The sequence below is a fragment of the Babylonia areolata genome, chromosome 18 (genome assembly GCF_041734735.1).
Source record: "Babylonia areolata isolate BAREFJ2019XMU chromosome 18, ASM4173473v1, whole genome shotgun sequence".
Lineage (NCBI taxonomy): Eukaryota > Metazoa > Mollusca > Gastropoda > Neogastropoda > Buccinidae > Babylonia > Babylonia areolata.
The window spans coordinates 24,303,142-24,312,758 of record NC_134893.1 but is presented as its reverse complement, the minus strand read 5'-3'; the positions used below and the strand labels follow the sequence as shown (position 1 = coordinate 24,312,758).

Below are 9,617 nucleotides of genomic sequence, written 5' to 3'. Positions count from 1 at the left end.
ACGGAATCTGTGAATATGCTGTCAGCAACTTCTGTCACCGTCCCTCGCATTGTCATTCCGGCAAATCACACACACACACACACACACACACACACACACACACACACACACCAAGCAAGAGATAAATGCCACTCCCAAAAGCATGGGGTGGGAGCGGAAACGGGTGGAGAGGGTGGAGGGAAGAGTATGGGGTTCAAAGGCTGGGAGGATCCTGGAGTTATGAAGGTTGTGGAAGAGGAGGGGGTAGGGGAGGAGCGAGGGAGGTGTGTGTGTGTGTTGTGGGGGGGGGGGGGGGGGAGGTGACAAGAGTGAACAGGGAGGGGAGACAATTGCAGCACGGCAGTGGGGGCGGGGAGGAATGGGAGACAACTGCAGCACGGCAGATGGGGGCGGGGAAGGAGGAGACACAATAATTGCAGCACGGCCGTAGAGTATTTAAAGCCCACGCCAAAAAGCGCCAGAGACTTGCGCGACGGATTGCTGAGGCGATACCTGAGAAAGTTGCTGACTATTTATTCGACATTCCTTTTCACGACAGATCTCACAAGTCTCAACCAGTCAAGAAGTAACTTTCGTTAAACACGTGTCAACTTTCATCTCCTAACTAAATACTGCCATTGTCGTTAGTTGATTAGGTGGAAGATAAAAACAAAACCTCTGTCAACCATGAAAGCCTTCATCATCTTCGTCTTTCTCGTCTCTCTGGCCATCACGGCTACTGCACAAGGTAAGGAGGGTTTTCCGTTTTTATCTTCAATGTCAGAAATGTGTGCGAATGTGTCTGCTACTGTTATAAGGAGACGCAAGAAAGTTCCTTGTACGTTATTCTCAAATGGGCTAAACTGTTCTTGAACAGATCGAATTTGTCCAGAATGTTTTGCATCCTCCCGGAGAAAGTCTTTTTTCTCCATTGCAATCTTCTGGAGTAAACTGTGCTCTTCTTGAGCAAATCTAACTTAAAAAACAACAACATTTTTCTTGAAAACAATGTCGTTAAAAAAACCACAACAACAACAACAACAAAACACAAAGAAACAAACATATCCCGAACATACGAGTAAAACAACCCACACCTCCTTTTATCAAAAGAGCACTTTCCTTTCATCAGTTCATTCTTTTTTGAATAAAATGGTGTTTAATTAAAAAAAAAAATCATTGCTCTTTCCTTGTATAATTTTCTTCTTCTTAACTGAATTACGCTTTTCCTGAACGTACGTCATTTATCATGAATGATTCCAATTCGTTCTGAATGACAGAGGTCTGCAGAAAATAAGGAACTTCTAACTAAGAATAAGAAGTTCTCTCGTCAAAGCCAAATATCTACATAGCCTGGCTTGTACTCAACATTTAAGCCTCCTCCGCCGAAACGGAATAAGTAACCTAACCTTCATCAGTGACAGCAAATGAGAAAGAACGTGTCATTCACTAGTATCAGTATCAGTAGCTCAAGGAGGCGTCACTGCGTTCGGACAAATGCATATACGCTACACTACATCTGCCAAGCAGATGCCTGACCAGCAGCGTAACCCAACGCGCTCAATCAGGCCTTGAGAAAAAAACAACAAAACATTCTCAAACATACTATCAGTGTCCAGAGATGTCACTGACTGTGACAGTGAAAGGAATGAAATGTACGTGCAAACATATCATGGAACAGTAGATAGCACTTCAAGTCAAACAGAAACCCTTTAATGTCCAACATCATTCTGTGACTGAGGAAGCAACAGCCTAAATCAGAAACACACAGTCTAACACATCATGATAATACATATAAGTTCGAAGGCAATCATAGGTCAAATAGCGCGATAAACATCCGAGCACAGTGGGTACTTACAGTGATACGGAGCGAGACAATGTCCGTTAGGGCCACAACACACACTGTGGGTGACACACAGCCAGTGGTCGGCTAGCTGGCTATTTGCCGCAAACGGGCTCAGGTGAAAGTGACCAGTGATCACCCACTCCGTCTATTTAAGCAAGTTATGCGAACTGTGAAGACGCTCGCATGGCCCGTGAAACAAAAGGTTCCGAATCAGGCTGAATTTTAGTAGAATTGTGTTTGTTACAACGTACACAGTGTTAGATTTCTAAATGATTCCTGAACCGATTTACGTCGAATTGGTCGCAAAAGAAACAGATCAACACCTACTTTCTAATGAGTATAAAATGAAGAATTGATTTTTTAAGCTGAATTTTTTATCTTAATTTATGTCACCTGAAATGGGCCAGTTTGACGAGCTTGTTGCTGAAAATCCCAAAATGCGTTAAATCAGTTTAACGTAGGCAAACACAAATGGAATAGATTTAAAGATGGAATTGCGACAATTCTGCCAGTATATGATACTTGTAGTTTACTGATCCGACAAAAGAGATATTTGATTAAATATGGTGTGTCAGAAACTCAGTTTTTCAGCTCACCCAATGGCGTACAGTGACACTAGTTGTGGAGTAGTTGTCGTTAAGTGTTGACAATAAAAATCGGCTTTGTATCTTCTAAATGCCTGATCTATTTTCATCCAAACACTATATAGTATACTCCTAACTGATTAAAGTGTGTGTGTAAGCACAACAAATATGATACTGCAGCAAAGGATACAGAAACTTGATTTAATAAATGTTCAGGAGCAGTTGTTTAAAAGGGGGTTTGCATTTACAATTTAAATGGTACCACATTATGAGTGAATCATTGAAAATCAGCGGGTTAGTTGCGAAAAAGGCGTCTGCTATGTAGCTTGTGCATAAAGCAGTATCTGAAGCCAGCTGAGCACTTGGCTACATTTAGATATTCACTTTGACCATTCAAAGGGAAACTGATATATATATATATATATATATATATCTATATCTATCTATCTATATATATATGATTTGTTTCCGTGCATAGGGTGAGTCCTGTGAAAGTCTTCTGTGTCAGCAGATTCATTGGGGACTATCCTTGGAGGGACATGGTGGTGGTCTCTACTCTGGGGGAGACACTCAGTCAGTCTAGCTCCGCGACTAAGCCATTATTGTCTTCAGTAGGGGCCTCAGTAAGTGGTGTCCTAAGCACGCTAAATCAGAACAGGCACTACTGAACACCACCGAAGTGACTCAGCGGCAGTGCAGGGTCTCCTCTGTTGTATGATCTCCTGGCGACCTAACATCGCTGGTCCCTTGTGGACTGCTGACAGAAAGCCAGAGTGAAACAAGTCCGAAACTGTAAGAAATTATAATTCAAGGGCCGACAGATTCTCAACATAAATTATCTTTGTCTTCTGGGAAAAACTAAACATCAGCATGGTAACTATAGTAACTATCAAGGTAGTTTTGATCAAAAGTATAAACTGCAGTGAAAAATATCAAGAGAAATTATTTGCATGGAGACAAACGGATTGCTGCTGCTGCTGCTGCTGCTGCTGTGACCACTTGAGGGAATGATGACGATTTCAAACCACAGCGTTGTGTCTGACTTTTCTATGTCCGCCACACGGTTTGAAAGGCCTGATACATGAGGCCACCATTCCAAACCTGTTTTTTTTTACCCTGTCGATTTGAAACAAAGTCCAGGTCGTCACTGCACAGTTCATTTTGCTCTCCGTTGTGAAGGACTGCAGAAGAATGCTGAACAGCTTGCAGAGGCCAGTGTCGTACTGTATGGGCATCGGGCGGTGGTGCAGTGGTCAAGCACCTGTCAGGCAAGCCATAGATCACGATTCTAGGTTCCAGTCTCAAACACAGAAGGACTTGTCTCCCATCCGTTTTGACTGAAGATATGCTACTGACCTTTCCAGTGAGTTGATGAACCAGATACTTTTCCAGTCACATGATAATCCGTGATGATAATCCTGACCTTTCCAGTGACAGAATGCCATGATGATGATCCTGATACCTTTCCAGTGACACAATAATCCCTGATGATAATCCTGATAACTTTCCATTGACACAATAAACTGTGATGATGGTCCTGATGCCTTTCTAGTGACACAATAAACCGTGAGGATGGTCCTGACCTTTCCAGTGACACAATAAACTGTGATGATGATCCTGATACCTTTCCAGTGACACAATAAACCGTGATGATGATCCTGATACCTTTCCAGTGACACAATAAACCGTGATGATAGTACTGATACCTTTCCAGTGACACAATAAACCGTGATGATAGTACTGATACCTTTCCAGTGACACAATAAACCGCGATGATGGTCCTGATACCTTTCCAGTGACACAATAAACCGTGATGATAGTCCTGATACCTTTCCAGTGACACAATAAACCGTGATGATAGTACTGATACCTTTCCAGTGACACAATAAACCGTGATGATGATCCTGATACCTTTCCAGTGACACAATAAACCGTGATGATAGTCCTGATACCTTTCCAGTGACACAATAAACCGTGATGATGATCCTGATACCTTTCCAGTGACACAATAAACCGTGATGATAGTCCTGATACCTTTCCAGTGACACAATAATCCGTGATGATGGTACTGACGCCTTTCCAGTGACTTGAAAATCCGAGATGATGTTCTTGATACCTTTCCAGTTACACAATAAGCCGTGATGATAGTCCTGATGCCTTTCAAATTACACGATAAACGTGATGATCGTTAGCGGTCCTGATGGGGATATTTTCAGTTAGACGATAAGCCGTGGTGATGAAAATAATATGCACTCTACGCACACACACAAAAAAGCATACATTATATACTTTACGCACATAAAATAATGTGTACATTCTGCACTTAACACACATAAAAACAATGCATACATTCTGCACTAAACGCACATAAAAATAATGTACACATTCTGCTCTAGACGCACACAAAAATGTTGAATACGTTATGCACTTAACTTACATTAAAATGACGAATACGTTATGCACTCGGTGCATATGAAAAAAAAAGAAGAAAAAAAAGCAACTAAACTGCGCTCTCTGCAAAATTCTGTGATCACAGCAGATTTGTGGTGTGGCGAAAAAAGATCTCTCTGCAAGCTCTAACACTTCCTTGAAACTGAAACGGGAAGTATGATGACATCTGTTTTGAAAGTAAACAAATATACGGGGAATTCAAAATGGGGTAAACAAATGTGAACTGCAGTATGGGAAAATAGCCACAATTTAACTCTCTCCATACGAACGGCGAAAGGGACGACGTTAACAGCGTTTCACCCCAATTACCATCATCAAAATAGTGCAAGCGGAAGGCTCTTATACTGAAGAGGTGAATGTTGACAAAGAATACCACAATTCTGACGACGGAAGCTAAAGGTTGGGTTATTCAGACACCCACTGGACATCCGAGGGGTCTGTGTAGAGGAGAAGAGAGGACTGGCCGTACTGAGTGAGTTAACGGACAAAATTTCAGTATGACAAGAAAATACTGCAGGACAATAGCATAAAAATCACATGTAACCAGAAACGAATCATGAATTATGCTATGAAGTATCGTGACAGACAGTCGTTAAAGTCGTAGTTTTGGAGCAAAAGCAGAAATGGAGGGGCTTTTGAGACATAACCGTATTGGTTCAAACCGGTTGTGTTATTCATCCTTTGGTATATATATATTTTATTCATTTATTTCTTTGGTAATATTCAACCTAACTATTTTCTGATGAACCCTCCAGTGTGACCGAGGATTGCGACTCAGGAATTGCGGCGTGTCCCACGTGCTCGCTTTTAATGACTGCAGAGCAGTCTGGATACTTGAGGGGCTTTGCACTTATCTTTTCTTGCCTTCTTTCATTCATTATTTCCCATCTCTCCTCAGTATTTCCCTCCCTCCTTCCTTCCTTCCTTCTTTCCTGCTTCTTTGTCCTCTTTCATTAGTTCAGCAACGGAGTACCAATTTGCTGGTCTTCTGTGTGCCTTCATGGTTAAAGGTAGCTCCACACCACTCTGTGATGATACTGAAGGTGGCTTTCTGGTTACTGTTTCAACTTAAAGGTTGCTCCACATCACACGACGGATAAATGGTTAGAGTGCTGGATTCAAACCCGATTTCCGTCGCACCTGGTGGGTCAAGTGAGAAGATTTTTTTCGATCTCCCTCCCCCCCAAAAAAAAACAAACAAACAAAACAAAACAAAACAAAACAAAAACACCACCACCACCACCAACAAAACAACAACAACAACAAAAATTGACCTGCGTGCCTTAGGCCTTCTAACTTCGCATCACATGATTTGTTTCCATTATTATATCAGCGTCTTCTTACAATTTTGAACGAATCTGATGCATTCTACACACACGTGTGTGTGTGTGTGTGTGTGTGTGTGTGTGTGTGTGTGCGCGCGCGCGCGCGCGCGCGTGTGTGTGTGTGTGTGTGTGTGTGTGTGTGCGTGAGAGAAAAGAGCTGACATTTCTTTCTTCTGATTGTAATTATTAGAAAGTTGAGACCAGGTTTAAAAGACGATTTTTTTTTAAACAGGAAGAGAGAGAGAGAGAGAGAGAGAGAGAGAGAGAGAGAGAGAGAGACAGACAGACAGACAGACAGACAGACAGACAGACAGGGAAGAGGGGTACGGGGTTGGGAGGGAGGGGGAGGCAGACAGACTGAGAAACTGTTGGAGAGCGGTGGGATAAGAGAAGTCTTCTGAAAGCATTGAGTTCAACGGCCCATTATATTCCTAATTCCTGTAATTGCTGAGAAGTGATTATGGCTTCGCGGTTGGAAAACAAACACCGTTGTTTTCAGGATGTTCAAAAAGAGGGAAGACATTGGGTGGAAGTTAAGATGCGCGGGATCAGATCACATTGTGTGGAAGATTACCGCGGAATGGGTCAGGTAATTCCTCAGATCAGGTCACACTGTGGTGACGATTTTACCGCGGAATGGGACAAGTAATTCCACAGATGAGATCACACTGTACTGACGATTACCGCGGAAAAGGACAAGTAATTCCTCAGATCAGGTCACAATGAAATGACGATTACCGCGGAATGGGACAAGTAATTCCTCAGTTCAGATCACAATGAAATGACGATTACCGCGGAATGGGACAAGTAATTCCTCAGATCAGATCACAATGTGATGACGATTAGCGCGGAATGGGACAAGTAATTCCTCAGTTCAGATTACAATGTGCTGACCATTACCGCGGAATGGCCGCTGTCAGGGCCGTCTGCACAGGGTAACAGACATGGCATTTGTTTTGTGGTGAATTTTGAGAGAGAGAGAGAGACAGACAGACAGACAGACAGACAGACAGACAGAGACAGCTTTCGAATCTCTTTTCATTGGAATGCAGAACCTGGCGGAAATGCTTCAATCAATTTGACGTCCTTATATGTGTTGAAACATGGAGAATCTTGATGACGTCATGGTAAACATGAAGAAACCAGATGACGTCATGGTAAACATGTAGAAACCAGATGACGTCATGGTAAACACGAAGAAACCTGATGACGTCATGCTAAGGAGATCTGTATGGGGGCTGTGATGGGGTCTGGGGGGGGGGGGGGAGGCGGAGGGGGAGGAGATATGTATGGGGACTGTCATGGGAGGGGGGGGAGGGGGAGGAGATATGTATGGGGACTGTCATGGGAGGGGGGGGGGAGGAGATCTGTATGGGGGCTATCATGTCGGGGGGCCGGAGGGGGGGAGGGGAGAGGAAGAGTTCTGTTTGGGGGATGTCATGGGGAGTGGTGGGGGGTGGGGGTGGAGTAGATCTGTATGGGGTATGTCATGTGGAGGGAGGAGGAGATCTGTATGGGGGCTGTCATGGGGGGTGGAGGAGATCTGTATGGGGGCTGTCATGTGGAGGGAGGAGGGGATCTGCATGGGGACTGTCATGTGGAGGGAGGAGGAGATCTGCATGGGGACTGTCATGTGGAGGGAGGAGGGGATCTGCATGGGGACTGTCATGTGGAGGGAGGAGGAGATCTGCATGGGGACTGTCATGTGGAGGGAGGAGGGGATCTGTATGGGGACTGTCATGAGAGGAATGGGGAGGAGGAGATGTGTATGTGGGCTGTGACTGGGTTGAGGGGATCTGTATGGGGGTTGTCATGTGGAGGGAAGAGGGGATCTGTATGGGGACTGTCATGTGGAGGGAGGAGGGGATCTGCATGGGGACTGTCATGTGGAGGGAGGAGGAGATCTGTATGGGGGCTGTCATGCGGAGGGAGGAGGGGATCTTTATGGGGGTTGTCATGCGGAGGGAGGAGGGGATCTTTATGGGGGTTGTCATGTGGAGGGAGGAGGGGATCTGTATGGGGACTGTCATGAGAGGAATGGGGAGGAGGAGATGTGTATGTGGGCTGTGACTGGGTTGAGGGGAGCTGTATGGGGACTGTGATTGGGGAGAGGGGAGCTGTATGGGGACTGTGATTGGGGGCGGGGAGCTGTATGGGGGCTGTCAGGGGAGTAGGGGGGGGGGAGGAGATCTGTATGGGGGCTGTTATGGGAGGGATGGCGGGGGTGGGGTGGGTGGGTTGTGGGGGGTAAAACCAGGGAAATGCTGACGACGAAGCAGTAACACCGACAACAAACATAACAGGGGTAGGGAGAGTGGGACAGTGTCAGAAAGTGAGAGATCCCAGGAGACCCGGACATCTCTGTGCCAGTGAAGGAGTGATGCAGGTGGAAGCATCAGATGTTGTGTTCCCCATTAGTTTTCTCCCCTGACTGAACAGTCTGTCATCTTTCCGCTCATCACTGCCCCACAGTGCTGTCTGATTGGACAGCTTGCAGATGTGGTCTGTTCACACACACACACACACACACACACACACACACACACACACACACACACACACACACACACACACACACACAAACACCACACACACACACACACACACACACACACACACACACACACAACACACACACACACACACACACACACACACACACACACACATACACACACACACAGTGAGAGAGAGAGAGAGAGGGAGAGAGATAAAGGTTGGATATACTTCGGCATATAATGTTCTTCAACACTGGCTTTGGGCTTTGGTCTTGTGAATCGCAGCTGGTTGTTGTGACTTATTCGGTGAATGCATGCATTGACAGACTGTGCGTATTGGAAGAGGAGGAGAGGTGGATAGGAGATGAAGAGGAGAATGGGGGTGAGGAGGGGGTGAGAGTGAAGTGGGAATTGGCAGAGAGGATCAGTTTTGAAATTCAAGGGCGTGTCAGCGCCAGACACATCCATCTTGAGGACGTCGTGTGCCGGCCATGTGGAGGAAAGGAGAGCCATTGTCATTCCTCCCACAGGCCGTTATCTGCTGCCCACCCCACCCCTCTCCCCCTGCCGACCCCCCCCCTCTCCCCCCTCACACACCTTCCTCCTGTCCTCTGTTGCCCCACACATTCCTCCCTGTCTGGGCCATGCAGAACAAGCTACACAGCACTGTATGCTTTACACAGAACTGAACTCTTTCCATCCACAGACCGGATTACTTTATACAGAACTGAATATTTTACACAAACTGCATTATTTAAATCAGAGAAGAACACTCTACTCTGTTGCCGTCGTCGCTGTTGTTAATCGTGTTGTTGTTGTGGTTGTGGTGGTGGTGTTGGTATTGCCCGATGCCCGCTCTCTCCATGTGGGTTCTAACCAATGACATAATGGCGTGTCCAGCGTGCAGAAAGGGGCCTGGCCATTTCCCGGTGTCAGA

At 45.5% G+C, this 9,617-nt stretch overlaps 1 long non-coding RNA gene across 2 annotated transcripts in view; it reads left to right on the top strand.

The window, feature by feature from the left end:
- Positions 1-502: 502 nt before the first annotated feature.
- Positions 503-9,617, top strand: part of LOC143292007 (uncharacterized) — a 12,866-nt gene continuing 3,751 nt past the window's right edge. For both annotated transcript variants that reach the window (XR_013056609.1, XR_013056608.1), the window contains exon 1: positions 503-727. This is a non-coding gene — a long non-coding RNA (uncharacterized LOC143292007). The remainder of the gene's footprint in view (positions 728-9,617) is intronic.